Here is a 22,698-nt window from a genome sequence, read left to right as displayed (position 1 = left end):
CCAGCTGTGGGGCTCACAGTCATGGCAGCGCATGGCGCACCCCACAGCTGGGAGCCCTGTTAGCTACAGGGGCACACTTGGCCACACATTCAATTAATAGCATGATAAGAATAAGCCACACAATTATTCCAGTTTTTGTGGAATAACTTTGTGTCTTATTCCTTGTTTTATCATGCCATTAAGGCCAGAGATGGAAATTATACATAAACTGGTATAAGTGATTGGGAACTGGTTCAAATTTGTACCACAACAGAAATTCAATGCACATAAGCCAGTTTCAAAATGGCAAAAAACAGTTTAAGATAAACCTGGATGGATTTAGGTTAAGTCAGTTTACTGAACTTTTGTCCAGATCCCCTCCAGGTTCAAGCTAACTCACAGTGTCCCAGCATCCCAGGATGCTTTGCACCTCCCCCCACAAACCACGCTCCCTCATAGGGTGGGTAGGCTAGTCTTGGCCTAAGTTATCTGCTCCAGCCCAGCAGGGAGGCATGCTCTAGTGCCCCCTAGCTTCTGGCCTGGGCCACTGCAGGCATATGGCTGCATTTCTGGAATCAAAAGTGAATGTTTGTTCACTAGCTTATCAGTTTAATCTATGTAGCTTAGACTAACCTGCAAAGATTTAATCAATTCAGCCTTGGGCTTTTTGACTGTACTTGGCCTAATTGACTGAACATGTGGCTGGGTCACAACTTAAGGCATGATAAACTGGTTAATCATGTCATAAATGTAACATGTAGATGGGGCCTGTATTGTCTTAGAAGCAAATTACTCCTTCTGTTTGGGAAGAAAGACAACAATCTTTATAGGGGTCTTTAATTTAATAATAAGCTCCAGATTGTGCGGGCCAGGAGCGGTCCGAGGCTTTCGGGGGCGCACGGCGGGCTGTGGCTGGGAGCCCACAACGGTAGGGCGGGGACTCTAGCACGACGGACTAGAATTAGGCACGGACTCATAGCGGTTAATTAAAGATTGTTTTACTTACACCATAGGTGGTCGTGGTGCAGGCAGGAAAAACTTTCTTGAGTTGCAGTTACAGACAAACACAAGTGGAGTTTGCTAGGCTCCACCGAAGACACACGCACGGAGTTTGCTAGGCTCCACAAAACAAACACGACAGAGCTCTGGATACCCTTGACGAGCGCGCAAAACCGTAGATACGTCTTAAGAATTTAACGAACGAGACGGGAAGAGGTTGGTGGTTGATCAGGCCGCCAAACTCCTCTGAGACGCACACAAAGTTTCTATTACTCTGCCGCATGCTCAGAATCCCCACGAGATGGTTGTTCAGTCCTCTACAACTTGGGCGGAAACTGCTCTAACCTCTTATACGACTAGCAAGCCAATCGCTAGCCGCCACATGGGAATAATTTAGAAACAGCCAATAGTGGGAAACAAATTTACATACGGGTGGTGGGAACTCCTTTGCACCGGGGTTTTCTCTCTGCAGCTGAGAATTGCACCGTGCAAAGAAAGCTCCATGTGGCGGGAAATAATTCTGCAGTGCCGAAGCGCGCACACAATCATTGGGTCATGACATCCCCCCTTGGTGAAGGCAGAGCTGAATTATACTACATGCTCTTCACTTGGGTCGCCAGTAGCTCTTACAATGGGTTGTTGAACTAAACGGGTAAACACAAAATCAGACAACATAATAAGTTCGTCCTCCAGGGATCGAATCAAATGATAGCCAGCACAAACACATACGCACGCAATTATATTCATAATAAAGAATTGAACTATCAGGGCTTCAGTGGGCGTCATGGCGAAGTCGCGCATCAAGCCCTCACTTCTTTGATGATGTTGTCCTTCTTGGGGCTTCTCTCCGCCACGCACTCTGAATTCCGGATCTGTGAAAAGAATTCTCTTAAAAAAGTTATTTCACTAATATTACAAAATTTACATGGAACCGCACGACAAGGCAGTCAATTAAACTCACTATCACTCCCCAAACATATAATACAGGTGTTTGAACACAACTCTACTCTGGACAACCCTCTCTTGTACACTCAACAAGATGAAAGCGTTGAGGATTCGTCATCCAGTTCTTCTAAATAATGAAAACCTAACTCATACGCCAGTTGCCATTGGCCTGCATCCCCTAAAATCCGAAGTTGCCGCTTATTGATTCCAGAACGCTGTAAGAGAAATCCAAACATGAATCGCTCCTCTGGTGTTCTCTGTGGCAATGGTGGGAGATTGGATTCGCGATGTCTTGCGCCTTGAGCCTCGATTGGGTGTCGATGTTCCCGATCGCTGGATATTCTGGGCTCCATTAGGATACGCAGTCGTGACAACTGACGAAGATTACTCACAGGTTGGTTAACCATCGGGTTAAGCAGAATGCGGAGGACAACGATGTTCTTTCGTCCATAAACTTCAAGACAGCTGTCTATGCCATAGATGGTTACTGGAATGGCTCCAGGGTTTCGTAGATGACGGTGAGGCCATGGTCTTATTTGTTGGAGCAGTGTCAGTCCCAGTGTACATGTTCTGGGGTTCCAGGCACAGTATGAGACTCCGATAATCGCTAGCATAAGTTGCTCTGCGCCGGTATGTTCTGGCCGTCTGTCATGCCATGCGTGGACTTTTTGACCGATTAGTCCTGCAAGAAGCGCTGGAAGTGGAATAGGCCAGTGAACGTTAAATGTCACCATGTCGATGTCAGTGACATGTCCTCTACTCCACGAAGCTTGTCTGACCAAGAAGCTTGCTTCTTCCTCATTCAGCAGGTCAGATCCAAGTTCCACGACCAGACGTCCCAACCATACAGCTAGAATTTCTTCAGGTTGGATTCTTGATTCTCTGCACAAATCCTGTAGTTCAGTTCTGGTGCAAGCGTAATAGGCAGTAGCGACTCAGCTGGTTGTTGCTACAGGATGAACTGTTACTGCGGGAGTTGATGCTGTTATTGTTTCAGGCAGGAGGGGCGGATGCACTCCTCCGCTCGATTCTCCCTTCTGTCGGCAAGAAGGCGTGGTCGCCGGAAGCGATGCTGCATCGGTGGGCGGGGTCGCTGGCCGAACTCTCGTGTGTTCCTCTGAAGCTCCACCCTTCTCTTCCGATTCTTCCACGCGGTCTCCCTCTTGCTCGGCGCCATCTAGGAGTGGCGTCTCAAGATTTTCTTTCGCAGCCGCCTCTTTGACCGCTTGAACGGCCATACGCAGCTGGGCTCTTAAACTTGCATTTTGCTGCATTAGATCAGTTACAGTATGGAAAGTTGCAACCAACATTTTCCCCTTGTCGTACCTCAGGGCTACCCTCTCATCTGCGGCGCGTTCCTCCGTCTCCAGATCTTCGCAGAGGTCGGATAGACGCTCGCAACCCCTCAATTTAGATGCCACCATAAAGGGGGCGAACCGGTCGATTGGCACTGGTTCTTCACTCTCCTGAGCACATCGCGAGCAACGGGCACACTCCTGGGTGAGGGTCGGGTTTACTGCGCCTGCCGGGCTGACTCTGGCGAGGGACACAGTCTCAAGGGGCCTAAACAGGACCCACTCATCATTCATTATACACCCGAATACCATGGGGTGAAGATACACTTCCCTTTCTCTTAGGGCTCCATCTTCGGAAGCTCCCTCTTCTCCCTTCAGCGAAAGATGTCCACTGATAAACCTTTCACCCGTTCCACCCGCCCGGTGGTAAGCGATATGCACCTCCAGTTCCATGATGTTTTTTACTTGGCGTTTTCCACTGCGCCAAGGGCAGTTCTTAACTAATTCTAGTTCCATTGTGCTTTCCCCGGATCCCATCCTCGTCGCCATGTGCGGGCCGGGAGTGGTCCGAGGCTTTCGGGGGCGCATGGCGGGCTGTGGCTGGGAGCCCGCAATGGTAGGGCGGGGACTCTGGCACGACGGACTAGAATTAGGCACGGACTCATAGCGGTTAATTAAAGATTGTTTTACTTACACCGTAGGTGGTCGCGGTGCAGGCAGGAAAAACTTTCTTGAGTTGCAGTTACAGACAACCACAAGTGGAGTTTGCTAGGCTCCACCGAAGACACACGCACGGAGTTTGCTAGGCTCCGCAAAACAAACACGACAGAGCTCTGGATACCCTTGACGAGCGCGCAAAAAAACGTAGATACGTCTTAAGAATTTAACGAACGAGACGGGAAGAGGTTGGTGGTTGATCAGGCCGCCGAACTCCTCTGAGACGCACACAAAGTTTCTATTACTCTGCCGCGTGCTCAGAGTCCCCACGAGATGGTTGTGCAGTCCTCTACAACTTGGGCAGAAACTGCTCTAACCTCTTATACGACTAGCAAGCCAATCGCTAGCCGCCACGTGGGAATAATTTAGAAACAGCCAATAGTGGGAAACAAATTTACATACGGGTGGCGGGAACTCCTTTGCACTGGGGTTTTCTCTCTGCAGCTGAGAATTGCACCGTGCAAAGAAAGCTCCATGTGGCGGGAAATAATTCTGCAGTGCCAAAGCGCACACACAATCATTGGGTCATGACACAGATGAACCGGTTGGCTCATAATTATTACGTATTACCTCACCCTTGTATGGCAGAACAGCTCATCAGGAACGTGATTGCTTGCCAGCTCGTGCTCACACAAAGCCTCTATGGTCTATCAGCTGATTATTAAAAAAACTTTTTGATATCTAAACAGAATAACTCTAATGCAGAGAACATAACGCTGTTACCCAGCTGATGGAAGGACTAGAATAAGACAAGAAGTAAATTAAGAACAGACTTAGCTGACAATGTAGCATGGGCAACTGGTAGGGGGTGCATGTGCCCCCCCCCCCGACGGCCAACACTGATCCTGTCGGTAGGGCTGGTGCCCCCCCTGACAGGGCTGCCACCAGCAGCAGCTCCCCCGCCCCAGATTTAGGAGGCACCAGTCACTCATGCAATGTAGGGAAGGAAGAAACTTGGCAATAATGCAACTGTCAGAAATTTATGTCACGGGTGGGGTCCTACAGGAGGGCCGTGATCTCCTTAAAGCCCCTTTCTCCGTGCCAAGTCAGCCCAAGGGCACCCTCCAATTCTCGCCACGTCTTTGATGTTTAAATAAGTTTGGGAGGCTGCCTTACGCCCTATTGGTCACTTCTTGGTGTTGGTTCAGACCCCGTGGTTTCCCGGGCCCCTTATGGGTTCTCACTCTATGATGGGTGCTTCAGGGACACCCTAGCCTTAGGGGCTATGCGTGGCTCCAACCACCCCTTATACCATGCCCCAAGCCTCACAGTTGGAATAGACGTTGGTCTGTCAAATATACACTCGCCCTCTCTGGGGTCCTCTCCATAGCGCTGCCCTCTCCCAGGGATCCTTTGCAGCACCGCCCTCTCTCTGGCGCCTTCGCAATAATGCCGCCCTTCTCTCCAGGGCCTTCTCCACAATGCTGCCCCTTTCGATAATACTGCCCCCTTTTCTGGGGCTCCTCAGTACTGCTGCCCTCTCCTCAGGCCTTCTTAAGTGCTGCCCCCTTCTCTGGGGCCTTCTCGGGAATGCTGCCCCTCTCCTGAGGCTCTCCGTGCCCACACTGGGCCTTCTTGCTAAAGCTGCCAGTCTGTCGCGGCTCACCACACTGCTACCCCCTTCCTCAGGGGCTCACCACGCCCGCACTGGGGCTTCTCAATAGTGCCCCCTCTCTGGGGCTCGCCACGCCCACACTGGGGCTTCTCAGTAGTGCCCTCTCCTGGGGCTGGGGTCTATGCACCCCATACGCCGCGCCTTCACTGGTGCTGGGGTCCCCATGCTGCTGTGGGTTCCCTGTGAGGCCTCCTCTAACCCCTAATAGCCTCACCCAAACCACCGGTGATACAACAACAAAGCAAAACACAAACCCCTAGGCTATAACTTAACTTAAAGCCGCCCGGCTGAAACCACATGGCTCAGACATCCTAAAGCTGCCATCCTTTACTTGGCTTGAGCTATCCTTGCGGTCAGGCTTCTTCTCACATCCTGGCTTAGAAGCTCCTACCTCTCTGGCTGCTGGTAGGGGACCACACTGGCTTCAGCTCCTGGGCTTTATAAAAGCCAGGCCCTGCCCCTTACAGCCAGCTGACCGCTGGCAGGTGTGAGTCATTTGCTGACTCCAGTTGCCCTGGCAACCAACAGCTGGGCTCCTTATTCACTGTTAGGGCTTTTTCTCTAGCAGTTTCTCCTCTTTAGGAGCAGGGCACCTCAGTGCTCTGCGACACTATACTTAGCATGTAATTTCTTCAGCTCATGCAAATAGCCATATAGTTTTTAAATTTAAAGCACCAGCAACAGACATAAACGCATTCTGAGAGTTTAAATATGGAGATAGGAAAATAAAACCAGCATAGATTTGCAGAATATATTTGGAAGCTACACTTCATACCCACTAGATCAGGCTAAGAAAACACAAGGCAAGGAATTAGCTTTACTAGATTCTAAATGAAATAATATACCAGTGAACACAAATGAGTCAGCCACAAAATTACAGGAGGACATGGGAATGCTTGCTATTTATAACATGCTTCTGACTTAATACTTAAGAGCAGGCTGTGGGAAAACTTTAAAAAACCAAATGCTTTAGTACATTCGGGCAAACCAGTGCTCTGTTAATACCTTTTAAAACTCACATCTTAAAGGAACACATAAAAAATAAATAATGTTTTAGGTACATGCTGAGTTGAGTTGAGAAATCACCAAAAAATATTTTGCACTACCCTTTGGTGGAGGTTCCTAAAAGATGATGAGGGGTTTGAAATCAGGGGAGAGGATGGTGAAGACAATCTGGTTTATGCTCCTTGCTTGGCTACATACTTCCTGTGGGACCTTTAGAGGCCACCAAACATCATGATGTAGCAGTGGATACTTAACAGATCTTATATTGATTATTTTGAGTAACTTCTCAGTCATTCTGTTGCATGAGAAATTCACCTAGCCCTGCACATGAGAAGACTAAAAAAGTATAATATGAGGAGAACCACATTCCAGTAATGAAAGCATATTTCTGGTTTTCTTTTCTCTGATTTTGTCTGCAATCTCATATTTACATATTAAGGTATTGTGTGCAGAAGCTTAGCATACTAAGGGGAAAAAAAACATTGAGACCAAATAATTGAAAGCCAAAACAAAATGATCTCCTTAGTCTTGAAACTCATAAACGAATTAGCCTTTTCTATCTGTGTGATTACGTGAAGTAATGAAATACACATATACTATTGTGGTAAAAGACTTATACAGAATGTAAATAACAGCCTCCAAAAGTAAACAGGAAGTGAATATTCTGAAGGATGTCAGGCTCAAATATACAGCAATGCATCCACATCTATCTATCTATAGATCGATCGATCATCATTGGCAGCCATCGGTCTTGGGAGACCAGAGAGATTGTGCCTTTGGTGCGTTACTGCGTATGACCACCGCTTCTTAAGTGGCTGAAGAGTCCGATGCATGACTAGCAGATTTCTCTCTCTCGCTCTTTGTGTGTGTGTGTGTGTGTGTGTGTGTGTGTGTGTCCTGAACCCTACACAAGAACACAACACAACTTCTTCTGGTATAGACATGCAGACAGTAGAGGCTTCTCTCTAAACTGATGTAGGCCTAAAGACACTAAAAGAAATAAGAACTCTTGGTTCCAAAATGATACCTTTTATTAGACCAACTGGAAAATGGCAGGAAAATTGTCCTTTTCTGCAAGCTTTTGGGATCAAAGTCCCTTCATCAGGCTTTGGGAAAAGCGTAGATGGTACAAGATGGTAAAAAGTCCCCATAGGTAGGAAATAAACTAGGTTTTTGTATGTCTTTTTGTCTCAGACCAACACGGCTACCAAGTACACCCCTAAAAGAAACAAGAGCACTTTATAACAGCAAAAGTCTACCTTTGTATCACCATCACTTAAAAGGATCACCTGTTTCCTACATTTCCACTCACCTTATATCTGTTCGTAAATGAAAACATTTAAATAAAACAAAAACCCTGGCCACATAACAAAAAAATGGTACCAGACATTACCAGATTCATTTGCTTGAACATTACATATCCTATCTTTGTTCTTTTTAGATAACAAATTCTGTGAGGTAGTACTGCTTCTTTCTCCATGTTAATGTAAAAACCACTGAGCACAACAAAGACAGTCCTCAGCACGGCTTTGGGTATTTTTACTGTAATATTCATGTACAGAAAGTAATGGGGATCTGGTAAAGACGGCCCAAATTGACAAACATATTTTCTAGTAGTATATGATACATACTTTTTCCTCAAAATCAGCCAAAATTGGACTGTATGTATTAAGTGGGAAGCTGATATTCTGCCTGGGATAGAAGTACCCTGCCTTGATTCCTGCTTTGCAGTGCAGCAGCTGTGGTATTCCTGTTCAGGAACCTGAGGGAGTCAATTGATTTAATGGCTCATTGTTCTCTACTCCAGAGGTGTTAATGACTCTCTCTCCTTTTTAGTGGTCTTGATGTTCTATTCATAGAGCTAACTTCAAGGCAATTTTGCTATCTGCTGCTCCTGATATCCCTCTTCCTTTTTCCACAGCCTAGGCAGGAAAAAGAGGGTGAGTCAGCTGGAGATTAGGCTCTGTTCCTTCTCTATGCAACTAAAACTCTGGAAAAATCTTTTTCATCTTAATTCTGCATTTCAAAAGCAAGGTGCATACTATATTGTAGGGTATGTCATATGCAAGAAATATGGTATATTAAATTTGGGATTAGGTAAAATAACTGCAATTTAATTCCAGGTTTTTTGTGCAACAACTAGGTGGATGACTTTTCTCTTATGCAAGCCAGAGATCATCTTGTTACACCTTATGTGTATGCAAGTTAATGCTTTGGCATCCTCCTTACTGCCATGGTTTGGGGATGGTGTCATAATCTTAGCATCAGTCTGATCTGTAAAAATGGAGAGTGCGGAAAAGAGGAGAGAGGAACTGTCTTCTGTCAGATTTTTATTCTCTCAGGTAACTAGTCTTCCCAGATTACACCTTTTATGCAAATTTGCCTCCTGGCAGCACAATTGATAGAGCATAAACAACTGAAAGAACTAGGTTTATTTCAGGGACAGGCAATTATTTCAGCTAGAGGGCCACTTACCAAGTTTTGGCAAGCTGTTGAGGACTGCATGAGTAACCCCACCCCTTGACAGGTGCACCGCCCTCTGGTCACCATCTTGGGACCGGAAGTCCCGTCCCCTAACTCCTTACCTTTGCCACCAGAAGTCCCTACCCTTGACCCCCAGAAGTACTCCTTTTAACAAGGGGGTTTGCCATCTTGGAACCAGAAAAATACAAAATTATATCCTAAAATTCAAACATCTATTAAACATTCAGTAATTTGATTTCAAAAAATATTTTGCCCTGATTTACACGAGTTTGTGTAGTGTACATAGAGGTGACTGTATAATAGCTTAAAGTGAATTCTTACTCTTGTATATTGTGAGGGGTATGGGGGTATGGGTATAGGTTTGTGGGGGGGCGGGAATGTGGGGTGCGGGGGTGGATAGGTGTGTAGGGTGTGGCTGTGTATGTGGGGTGAGGGAGCACATGGGGGTGTGGATATGTGGGTTTTGTAGGGGGCTGTGAGTATGGGGGGGAAGGGTTGGTGGGAAGGGATGTGGCATGTATGGAGAGGAGGGTGGCTGAGATGTGTGAGGGGGTGTAGGTGTGGGGTTTGTGTGTATGGCAGTGTGAGGGGGGTGTGGGTATATGTGTATGGTGAAGTGTGCATGTGGGACTCACCCTAGGAACATGCACATGCGCGCGCGTGCATGCACACACACACACACATACTCCCTCACTCTCTTTCCCCCTACTTCATCGCCCACGGTCCCCACTGCAGCAGGCACAGCCCTTGACACTGCTCATCCAAACCCGGGCTCCACGCTGCTGCTGCTCCTGGTTCTGGGGCACTGGCATGGGTCCCATGCTCCCATTCCCTGCCACTTCCCCTTCCCATCTGCTACCTCTGCCCTTCTCCTGCCACTTTTCTACCTTCCCGCCTGCTGCCACTGCTTCCCCAGGCCCCTGCCCACCCACCACCTTGGCACTATGTCCCAGCTGCATGGCCCAGACTGCAGGATGCAGCAGGAGCTGTCCCAGCCCAGCCAGCACCACACAGAAACAGCTGAGAATAGCAGGTGCCTGGCCAGCTCCTGCTGAGTCCTGCGGTCCAAATCTGGAGTGAACTTCAGGTGGCCATGACAGCGACCAACAGGCCTTGGTTTGCCCCTAAGCTGGAAACAAACTGAAGTACCCATTATGCCAACCTATGGACCTTTGCACATAAGGAAAACAGACAGGTCATTGCACACACAGTTAAAACGAACTAATCAAAATAAAATAAGTTTTTGATGATACATGATAATAGTGCTACTAGTTGTATTTAGGAGCACCGTAATAGTATTATTTCAGCTCGTTTCATATCATTTAGACCAGGGATGAGTAAAATGGTGGATCTAGCTGGCGGCCGGGTTCCATTTCCCAGCAGCCCCTGCCTGTGTTGCTGTGGCTGAATTTCATGCAGACCTCAAAAGCCATGAATGACTGGTGACTCCTGAGACTTGGGGGCACCATTTGTAGGCAGCAGCAGTGTCAGTGGTGGGGGGAGGGGCTGGCGAGCAGGGACTGCCCGCAGATGCCAGCAGTGGTGTCAGCAGCGATAAGCAGCAAGTGACAAGGCGGGACCACCTGCAGATGCCAGCAGCAGTGTTGGCAGCAGGGGGTGGTGAGCAGGGACTGCCCTCAAACACCAGCAGCTGCGTCGAGAGGAGTGAGGGGGTGGGTGGCAAGCAGCGACTGCCTGCAGAAGCCAGTAGCAGCTTCAGAGGTGGCCAATCTCAGGGGGGGCACATGCCACCCCCCTACGCATCACCTATGCCAACAGCAGTGGTGCCATGACAGCATAGGGCCAGGTTTTCCACAGAGACTGGCCCCAACAACACTGGCGGGGCACATGGCTAGGCAAGGAGCTGTTCTAGGGCTGGGTCATGGATCTTGCAGTGGTGACAGCATGGTCCAGAGCTGGGGCAAAGCCACAACCGCAGCTCTGCCCTGGCTCTGGACCACACTGTCACCACCACAAAAATTGCTGCTCCCCACCAGCACTGATGGGGCTGATCTCCATGGAGACCCAAGCCCCGCATTGTCACAGCTACACTGCTCCTGAGGTCTCCATGGAAACCATCTGCAGCTATGCAAGTAGGGGCTGCTGGGAAATGGAATCTACTGCAGGCTGGACTTTGCAAGCCTGATTTAGACTCACATTTCTCTGAAACAGAGAACATATTACACTGCTGTGATATGCTTTAAAGGTGAAATCACATCAGTGTCATCAGGTGTAATACAAAACCCTCACTCAAGATCTGGAATTGCTTTTTGGAGGAGCAAGAAGGTAGGGCAATCCACACTCACCTCTTGCCATGGAGTCCAGCCCAATGCTGATCTCAATTAGGTTAGGACAGGCAGGGCTTTATAAGATGGCCAAGAGAGGGGATAGTTGATGCCTGCTTATGCAGACCCAGTGGCCCTGAACCCCAGAGTAGCAGATACAAATGAGCAACAGGAAGAACAGCTTGATTAGGGCTGTGCAGGAACTTTTTTCGTTTGCCTCTAAGTTCTATGGGTACGTGCTATCTCTCAGCCCCTACAGGCTTTCACACAGAGCTAGATTAATCAGGCCACGTGAGTAATTGGGAAAGAACATCAATTTTACTCTGAAAGGCAGCTCTTCCTCACTTCTATGATGCTGTAGGGCAGTAGGTAATTAAGCCTTAACTGTGGTAGCTGCTGGGAGATGGCATTTGCTCCCCTTGTGCATCTGCTTCAACCGAATTCTCCTTCTTTTTTTGAGTGGGGGAGGAAGGAGACTGGAAAGCTATTTTTTTCAGATATTTCCTGTTTTACTCAGGAGCAGTTTCTTAGTCCTCTTTTTATTGTTGCTCTTTTGCATGGCTATGGGACATTCCAAGGTAGAACAATATGAGAAGAGATTGGAAAGATTTAAGTAATTCATCTTAGAAAGGAGATAAATAAGAGGGAACACAGGTAAAGGTGTACAAAATAAGAAATGGTACAGAGTCAATAAGTCAGAAACTTTAATTCATCCTCTCTTACAATTAGGGCACAAGAGAAGTGTATAAGGCTTAGCCACACATGCTTGCATAAACACTGAAGCACGGTGGCCTCAGCAATAAAGAAACTAACTACTATGTATCTATCAGAAACTAGATGGCAGGAATGAGGAAACTCCGGACACATTCACTGGGACAAATTCTTACTTTTAAAAAAACTACCATCAGATATTTGATGGCAATACAAAGAATGCAGCGCTATCGATTAAAGTTTCATGTAAGAAACCTCTGTACAGTAAAATGTATAAAAATCTTATCTGAAAAGGAAAGGTAAGACTGAACACACCCTGTTGAAAGGAAAAGAAAGTGTCAGGACATCATAACAACCTACTGGAACGGAATGGGTTATAGTGCCAAAGCCTGCTCATTGGTCTTCTAATCTAACTAGCCCTTGGGTTTGTTTCATAAAAGGCAAAAATGATTTTCCTTTGAAAATTTGCAGGAAGGATAAACGTATATATTCAAGTATACATTGTTTTGGTTTTGTCCAGACATAATAGACTCCTCCCATGTTATCAGCTTAATGCAGCACTGGGAGCTCAGGGCTAGGGACAAAAGTTACACATAAACTGCTTTAAGTCATCAGAAACTGGTTTAGACCTGTAACAGAACAGAAGTGCAGTGCACATAAACCAGTTTCTAGGGCTAAGGACTGACATTCAAAAAGCCTGAGCCAGAATTGATTCAATCTTTACAGGTTAGTCTAACCTGACTAGGCTGAACTGTTTTGAAGCTGGACAGACATTGTCTCTGGACTGAGGAAATTCAGGCACATGCCTGCAGTGGCTCAGGCTACAAGCTGGGGGATGCTAGAGCAGCTCTCTCTTACCTTGTGCAGGCAGTTGAGCCAGGCCCTAGCAGGACTTTCTCACTAGGGATGTCTGCCTGCATGGTCCCAGGCTTTTCCCTGCTGGCTGCTCTAGGGGAGGCAGTGTTGCCAGCCCCTAGAACCAGGCTAGCACTTTGAGGCAAGGAGTGGAGTGCAGTGCATGCATCTGTTGATGATACGGAGCTTTTCAGTATCCCTCCCTGCTTTGTCATGAGATCTGCAGCAAACTGACAGGTGAGCAAGCTAGCCGGGGGGGCTAGTAGCAATCATCACCTGATTGGCAAAACAATAGCCTTTCTTCACATTACTTCAAACTTTTTAAACAGCTTACTGGCTGACCTGCTGATTAGCTCCAAAAGCCCTAAGCAGTCATTGTTCTGTCTGCCTGTCCCAGTGAAATTGGAGACAGAGAGACACACACACACAGACACCTCTTGGCATTAGCTAGCATACCACATGCTGGCTACAGTCTCTGCTGTGACAGAAAGGAGGAAGGGATTTCTGCTTAAGCAGTGAGTGGTGAGAGGAGGGGGAGAGGGGACACAAGGAAACCAGCAGATCCTGCTGTGCCTGCAAGTCTGTGTCAAGCTCCAGCCAGGGAACAGAGGGAAAGGGCCAGATCTGCTGTGGAGGAGAGAGCCCTGCCCAGCCCAGAGAATATGCTAGAATGCTGGGGGGCTCTGATTTAACTTAAACCAGCACGGGGTCTGGAACAGACATTGCATAAACGGTTTGAGCCAGATCAGTTAAGTCTGATTCAACATTCAATCAGGTTTTATATCTAACCAGTTTCAGCCATTTTCAAACTGGTTTCTGTGCACTGAACATCTGTTCTGTTTCAGCTTTAAAACAGTTTCTGATCACTTAAACCAGTTTATGTGTAATGTCTGTCCCTAGCCAAAATGGCTGAAACTGGTTTAAGATAAACCTGGTTGAATGTAGTATCAGACTTAACTGATTTGGGTCAAACTGGTTTATGGAACTTCTATCCCAGACCCCTTCCTGGTTTAAGTTAAATCAGAGTATCCCAGCATGCTTTCCAGCCCTGGACTGGGCTGGGCTGGGCTGGGCTATGCTGTCTGTTTTAGAGAGCAGGGCTGGCCCCACCCCTCTACTCCCTAGCTGGAGCAGTGTGGGATGGCTGACAAGTGGGGGGATACAGTACATTCTGCAGGGGGGACTGCCCCCCAGGCAAACCCTGGCTGGGGTCTGAGGCCAGGGATGGGAGTTAAAACACCCCTTCCCCCACTCAAACTTACTGCTGGCTGCAACTGTAGACTACATATCCAAAAGACACCTGGAAGCAGGAAGTGATGAGCAACCCTACAATGTCTTGCTGCTTTAATTCTGGACTGCAAATCCCAGAGACCTCAGGGGCAGCAGGAAGAGGAAGTGAACACACATCCAGACAGCTGTGCTGTAGTGCCCTCTGGCTTCTGGCCTGAGCCACTGTAGGCATGTGGCTGCATTTCCTGAATGAAAGGTAAATGTCTGATCACTTCTGTTTCAATTGAATCTGTGCAGCTTAGACTTAGCAAATATTGAATCAATTCAGCTTCAGGCTTTTTGACTGTCTGTACCTAGCCCAGGTGAACAGGCAGAGCAGGTGACAGCAGAGTACAGCATGAGCAGAAATGGTGTGCATCACTGAATATCCCTCCATGCTCTCTCCTTTGCTCCATGTGCAGACCCCTCAAAAGAAATATTACACCAGGGTGCTTGGGTGCAAGGTATGAGGTGATAAGCAGATAAGCCAGGCTCAAGCCTAGCCCTACTGCCCAGCCTCTCTGCAAGGTGGTAAGCACTGTAATACGTAAATTAGATTTTTTGAAATTGGGTGCCACTCAATTCACAAAAGTTATAGAGGGCTGCCTCAACTCTAAAAAAGGTTGAGACCACTGCTCTACACTGTACTCCCCACAACAGAAACTGACTTTTGTTATGAATCCGCTCCCTATCCCAGGCTTCTGCTACTTGCACTGCCCCAGCCACACGTGCTCCCTTTATCTCCAAAAAACAGAGCAGATAAGTGGATTCCACGAGACATATACACGTGTACTTAACAGAAATAATAAAGGTAACATTAAAAACCCTTCACATTTCCGCAGCATACTCTCTCAAGCAATAGCCATCCTATAAAAAGGGTATGGGTAGAGTTAACTATCTAAAGCTGACAGTCTTTTGTTAACATAAATGTGGCCCAACATGACTGCATGCAGGTTTATTGGCTGCCTTCCATAGTCAAGTTCACTAGGTCAGAGATGTCATGGGGCCACACACTTGTAAAACAATAAACCATGTGCAGAGCAAAATTCTCTAGTGATACAACATAAATGAGCACAATCCACCTTGAATGGCAATTCTACTTTTCATATTTTGTGTGTGCATGCATGTGTGTGTGTGTGTGCTCGTGCACATATGTCAACTGCTCCACCCCTGCTCCCTAACGACCTCAAATAAATGAACTCCTCTAAAAATACAATCTTTTTGCTCAATCAATATTTGTCCTCAGCTGAAATTACCAAATGGTTCAACGTATTCTAGGTAATAAGATTTTTACCCCCTGAACATATGCACTTCACTTTTAATTAATCTTGGTCAGATAAGCTCCAGGCAGATTGGACTGATCTCACAAAACTTCAAATTCAGTTCCTGGTGCCACTGGCTGTGACAATACTGCAATAACTAACACAAGGGAACAGAGAACTTCCATATCTTCCAAAGATCTCACAGATTCTGTGGAACAAATTTCTACTAATTAAAGACTGCTGCACTGCAAGGATGGAAGACAAGCCAGAGTGTTCAAGAGTGCTGGTAGTTATTTAATTGAATTTCTTTCTTGATCTGGTATACAACTTTGTAGACAAAAGGGCTATGAAATTTATTTTCCTATTTCCTATAGAGTCCCATGCCCACTATCAAAAATTATGAGAGAAAAGGTAGTAAGTGAAACTGACCATAAACAAAAGCAAAACAAACTTCCCTGATATTCAGAATGAAACAGAAAAATACAAAAAATAGTGCAAGCAGTACAGTAGCAAATGATCTGTATCTTTAAAATTAGTTCTTCATTTAATAATCTGGATTGTAAAGATAAAGAAGTCTGTTTCATTACAATATATGGTTTTTAAATTGACAGAATCCTTTCCAGTTAGAAGCTGAAGCCATGCTCTTCATGCCTCTTCTGGACACCAGCTAGAACAGGGGCAGACAAAATATGTCCTACGGGCCAGATGACAAGCATTTTCATCCATCTAGCAGTGCCCCACAATGAACTGCACTCCACCCGGCCCTTCCGCCCACGGGGATGGGAGCGTACTCAATTCTACCTCACTACCGCCCTCATGGGTGGAAGGGCGCAGCCCAGCCAGCACACGGCTTCTGGGTAGGGCTGCTGTTGCCACAGTCCCCAGGGACCTGTTTCACTTCCCTGGTCTCCTGCTGGCTCCATGCAGCAGGTAGGGAAGTGGCAGGGGCAGAGCTGCAGCTGGGCAGGAGCACAGAACTCATACCCAGGAGGGCACAGTGTGTGGATGAGGGAGGGAGGATAGGGGGCATGGGGACCCCTCCACACACTCCCCCCATGGCACATAGCTCTGGCAGGCAGTGGCAGCAGCAGTAGGTGGAGCGCTTAGAGCACAAGAGCCCAGCAGGGTAGAGCTCTAGCCAGCACTGCACATCACAGCAAGGGGCACAGCCTCTACCAGGCTGTTTATATCACTGGCTTTCCCTGCCACTCACATACAGCCCTGGCACTCTCCGGGCACAGGAGGGAAGCCCCAGGCACTGGAGTCAGCTGTCTTTCCACTGGGGCTGGGGCAGGGGAGGGAAGCCCCAAGTGCCTTCCCCTGGGGGCCAGGTAAGGCAGACAACTCCAGCGCCTGGGGCTTCCCTCCCGTGGCCGGCACATGCAGAGGCTGCGTGAGTGGCAGGGAGCACCGGTGATAGACAGCCCAGTGGAGGCTGTGCTCCTTGCTGCAATGTGCAGCGCTGGCCAGACCCATGCCTTGCCAAGCACCTGCACCCTGCCAGGCACCTGCATACTGAATGCCCTGCCTGCTGCTGCTGTGCCGTGGGGGGAGACAGTAGGGCGTTCCCCACACAATCCCACCCTCTCTTACACCACACAAACCCCCCGTATCCACACCCTGCCCCCACAACCCCTGACATATACACACACCCCCAACATACCCTATTGCCTCCCCACACACAGCCACACCCCCTCACAACTCCTCCACACACATCCCCACACACTAACACACAAACACATATACACCCCACACTCTACCATACACATACCCACACCCCACCATATACACCACACACATACCCACACCCCCACACACTCCCACAGTCCACCATACAAACGCACACACACACACCCCACCCCACCATATACACACACACCCCACCATACACAAGACTAAGAATTTATTTTGAGTTATTATGCAATCCCCTCTATATATAGTACACAAACACAAATCATGACAGAACTATTTTTCATAATAAAATTAAAATATGTTATAGGTGTTTGACTTTTAGTGTATGATTTGTTGTTGTTTTTTCTGGTTCTAAGATGGCAACCTCCTCCCCCCCAAAGGAGTATTTCGGGGGGACAAGGGGAGGGACTTCCAATGGCAAAGATCAGGGATTAGGAGTGGGACATCCAGTCCCAAGATGGCAACGAGGGGATGGGGCAACAACCAAGGGGCAGGGCTACCAATGCAACCCTCAACAGCTCACCAAAACTCAGTAAGTGGCCCTCCGCTCAAAATAATTGCCTGCCCCTGAGATAGGTTTTCAAACGGTTTCGAAGGGACAGATCTTCCTTTGACCATTTCCTAAATCCCCGTTAGTTGAGAGACTGATCGTGGTGCTGTGGCACAGCCAGGCTCTGACAGCTTCACTGTATGGCTTTGGGCAATTAACCTGTCTTCATGCTTCAATTCTTCATCTACAAAAGAAGGATAGTTATATTTATGTGCTTCATAAGGTTTTTATAAAGAACAGTTAGGCCACATCCTCATAGGTAAGGAGGATGAGTTTTTCAATCTTCACCCAAAGCAAAAGCCTTAGCAGGATACAGGCTAATACCTATGATGCTACCTTAGTTGGCCAAGTTTTCCCCTACTTACCAAGACTGCATTTAATGAGATTTGAGCTCAAGAAGAATGAACCACACATAATTGCTAAGTATCAAAGATATTTACTGTAAAGCCTCTGTTTTCAAATAACCCATTCCTTAGAACAGATAAACAGAAAAAAAGGAGTATTCATTTGCCTGAGAAGAATAATGCTTGAAAAGAAAAATGATAAGCTTAGAACAACATTCAATCCACATTATATTAATTAGGCATTAAACACTTGACTCTCTTCTTTCAGTACAAAAATATCTGCACAATTCTTCTTCTAAGATGTTTTTTCCCTTGCCCTCCAAAGTTTGCTTTATTAAGTTCCTATTGTATATTTAATAACATTTAGACCAAAGAAAGGCAAAATAATTTTTGTTTTTACAGTCAGTTGAAAGTTGCTGAATGAGTTTCATTACAGTACACATTGTTTAGAGAGATACTTCACATCAACCCTGTATTATTCCACTGCCGAATGTAATTTACGTATGCAGCAAATAAAATAGTAAAAGGCACTTTATAACAATCCTTCATTGGCTGGCATGATGCAGTCATTAAAACAGGCATACAATATCTACATTCTGGCACCCAGCTGGCTGGCCTTTAGAGCCCAACACTGTTGAATGAGGACCATCTGTAAGTACCAATGCTGTAGTATTTATGTGCTGATTCATTCTAGTCATAAAGGGCTAAAAAATGTATTCATTGCTACATCTGACGTAACTGTGAAACAATTTAAATATTTCCTCTTAATGCTTCCTTGCATAAAATGCACATTACCAGCAAAACATTTTTCACAGCAGGAATGAAGAACTTCCACAATTATGAAGTCCAAGCTCAACAGCAGCTGATAAACGCTACTAACTTTATTCTCTTAATTGACATGCAAATTCATCCCCCCAGGAATATCCATTCAGAATAAGCTGACTGAATATAAAAGACTTTCTCAGTTATAGAAATTTTAAATGCATTTAAGCAGTCTTAAAGTTTCTATTTATGCCAGATGCATTATTCCAGCAGTGCTCAACTTTTTGGCCTTGTAGGGACAGTCTGCAGACTGGATTAAGTCCCTCATGCCAGGATCAGGCACTTTGGATGGTCTGTCCACTGTTTGTGATGCCATGCCCCTAATGACTTCCTTGTTAAAAGATAAAGACCACAAGCTCTGGTTCTTAGTGACAAAAACCTTGGCCAGGTTTATTGTCTACAAATAAGCATAGCTGCTAACACCTATAACCAGCTGGTCCATTGTGCTAGCCAGGTTATTTGCAAGCACAGTACACAGCCCTGGTAATCCTTAAACCCAGTACAAAGTATTAAGGATTCCTGGACCCCTTTTTACACACTGATCAAAACAAAATCATGTTTACAGCATATACATCCTGGTTCTCACCAACATCTTTAGGTGACATCATCCATATCCTACTTCTCACCAATTAGTGCAACCTTCCCACCAGATAAGGATACCCATTTTCCAGGTCACTCTGATCTTTGTTTTGGGATGCTCTACTGGGCTTATCAATTCACCCTCTAAAACTGACCAGCTACTTTTCCAGCACTTCTGTGCAAGCCCTCTATGGTACGCCTACTTTTGTAATCATTGGGACCTGCTTCAGTTTACATTGTTAGCAGAGCTTTATGTGGTTTATACACAAACTGATCCACTGTCATACTGCTTCATGCTCCAGTGAGGCCTACACAGAGCAATCAATGGACACTGAGTATGATCAATGTGACCATGAGTGTGGCAGTGAAAAGTTGTGGAAAAGTTGTGTCTGCTTAAAAGAAATACTTGCTAAAGCGTCCTGTGACAGCTAAACCAGGCGTTCTGTTGTTTACAGATAAGAAGTTTAGTTAAAAGCTTAAAGGAAACTGTTTGTGGTAAGGTGCTTGCTGGACTCTGTAATGTTCAGACCAGGCATTTCCTGTGATTTTTTAATGTATTATAAAATGTATGTCATAGCTTAGAGTTAATTAAAGTTTAAACCTAGTTAAGGCCGGCTTTGTTAGCGATGGCGCAGCTGAAAATAATCATATAAGGAAAACACAAAGGCTTGTACTGCTATTGGTTAGTCATATAAGGAAATTTTGCAGCATAAAGGTTATGAGTGGCTGTAAACTAACAGCATAGTTCAAAAGTTATAAATTTGCTAGCACATCTGGAAATTGACAGAAGGGACACGCAGCGTGGTAAAAGAAGCTAACTCTAAGGAGGAGCTATTGGCCTGGATTTTGTGGGCCAGTGGATTTTAAGAAGGCCACAGACTGAATACCAGGGTCCTTCCTGGTAACCCCTTGGACAGCGCAGATTAGGGACACCTGACTTCGCTAGATTTAAGAGGCTTGTCATATATTAGGCATCAAAGGGGAGTGCCGATAAGTTGCCGACTCGTAATTTTACTGTCTGTCATTGTTGTATTGTTATGCTCCATTTATTGTGTGTTTGTTAAAATCAATAAACCTTTCTTACCTTTTACTCCCAGCCACTCTCTCAGTCCTGAACCCTCCCTCCGCGAGTGGCTGGGACACATGAGCTACTTCACACTCTTAAAACCCCAGTCTTTTTTCATGGTGCAGAAGTCTGCAAGCTAACCTCTCACCTTGAATATGCAGCATTCATTTTAGAAACACATCTTCCTCCTGCTCTTCTGAATACAAAAGTTTTCTAAGTGCCAAAGAACCACCAGGGTTTTCTCATTAGCATAAGTAAGGTAAAGTGGGCACCTCCAGCCTATGGTACGGGAATTGCTATTTTCCCACCCAAATGGCAGAAGCCCATGCTAGAAGTCTGCACCTATTGGACCCTGGCAACCCACACCTCTGCAAGAGCTTTCACCAAACCAATATAGCAGATGATTCTGGGACAGAGCAGAAAGATGCAAGGACAGGAGGCAAGGCAAGATAAATGCAAATACACCTCAGCTCAGATTACAGGAAATGGAGTATAGTAAGAATGAAGGCTTCTGACGTTGAGATAGAAGCAGCAGCAGAGTGGGATCAAGTGAGAATTCCACTCCCACACTGCACAGAAGTATCAGCACACAGAGCTCAGCCTAAGTCCAGTGGACCAAGTGCAGGATTTGGCCAGGTTATTTTGAAACTAAAAGGTTATTTTCAAAAAGAGAATGAAAAAGAATAAAAAATGACAGAGATGGCTGACAAAAGAGTCATCTGTTATATATTTCCTGGTAATGTTCCTCATACATTTTCCCCCAAAGTGACGACCTTGTTTCTGATATTGGTATAAAATTGCAACCTGGTCAAAAAACAATTTAACACTCTGGGAATGTAATGACTCATTATTTAGCTAATATTTTTAAGCGTAATTTATTGACAATGCAAAAAAAAAGAAAAAATACTAAACATGCTCCTGTTGCAACAAAAAGACTAATGGAAGGAAGTAGAATCCAGGCAAAGGCTCTGAAAAGTGTAGGGTGAAAAGGCTGCTAAGACAAATTTCACATAATCATAAAATGGGTATGCTGAATACAGACATTCAAGAAGCCCAAGGCAGAACTGATCTAAGTTGCACAGTTTTCTGTAAGTGGTGTAGTTTAGATAGGTAGCAAACAGAACACACATTCACCCTTTAGTGGGGGGAGGGGGGAGAATCTTAAACCAGGTTCCGCCATTCTTAAACCAGTCTATGTGTGCCAAACTTCTCTTGTGTTCATAGATGTTAGGGGCTGGAAGGGGCCTTACAGTTCATCGGGTCCAGCCCTGCTGCACTTGAGCAGGAAACACAACTGGGATCTGAGGACCCCAGCAAGATGCGTGTCAAGACACTTTTTGAAGATTGCCAGGGTTATGGGTATAAACTGGTTGTGTGCGCCAAATTTCTGTTCTGTTACAAGGATAGACTGGTTTCTAATCACTTATACTGGTAAAAAGTATAATGTCTGTACCTGGCCCTAGAGACTAAAACTTAATTCAGGTTACTGCTGTCCACAGTCTAAATTACAATTTCAAATAATAAAGACAAAGCTTCTGTGGTATGTTACCACATCAAGGCTAAGTACAAACAGTCAAAACGCCCAAGGCTGAACTGATTGAGTCCTTGCAGATTAGTGTAAACTGCAGAGATTTAACTGAGAAACAACTGGACACACATTTACTTTTGATTCAGGAAATGTAGCCACGTGTTTGTAGTGGCTTAGACCAGAAGTCAGGGGGTGCTACAGCATGGCTCTCTAGCACACAGCCAGCATGGGCTTTGTGTTCGCTTCCTCTTCCTGCTGCCTGGAGATCTCTGGGATTTGCACTCCAGCATCACAGCAGCAGGACTCTGCAGGGTTGCTCATCACTTCCTCTTCCTGCTTCCAGGTGCCTCTGGGATTTATAGTCCACAGTCACAGCCAGCAGTAAGTTTAGCAGGGCAGGGCAGCTCTGTACTCAGAGGAAGGGGGATTTAACTCCCCTCCCTGGCCCCAGCCAGGCTTTGCCTGGGGAGGGAGGGGGCAGTCCCTGCCTCTCCCCCTGCCCCCCTCCAAATCCTTCCCTGCTAGAGTAGACAGCGCAACCCAACCCAGGGCTGGAAAGCATGCTGGGATGCTGGAGAACTGTGATTTAAACTGAACCAGCAAGGGGCCTGGGACACAAGTTTCATACACCATTTTGACCAAATCAATTAAGTCTAATACTACATTCAACTAGGTTTATCTTAAACCAGTTTCAGC

General features: G+C 46.2%; 1 protein-coding gene across 4 annotated transcripts in view; it reads right to left on the bottom strand.

Moving 5' to 3' along the window:
- DISC1 (DISC1 scaffold protein) overlaps positions 1 to 22,698 on the bottom strand; it is a 376,514-nt gene that overhangs the window by 220,295 nt on the left and 133,521 nt on the right. The window lies entirely within an intron of this gene.

This window comes from Alligator mississippiensis, chromosome 1 (genome assembly GCF_030867095.1).
Source record: "Alligator mississippiensis isolate rAllMis1 chromosome 1, rAllMis1, whole genome shotgun sequence".
Lineage (NCBI taxonomy): Eukaryota > Metazoa > Chordata > Crocodylia > Alligatoridae > Alligator > Alligator mississippiensis.
Note: the sequence above shows the minus strand (reverse complement) of the source record. Positions and strands in the feature narration are given on the sequence as shown.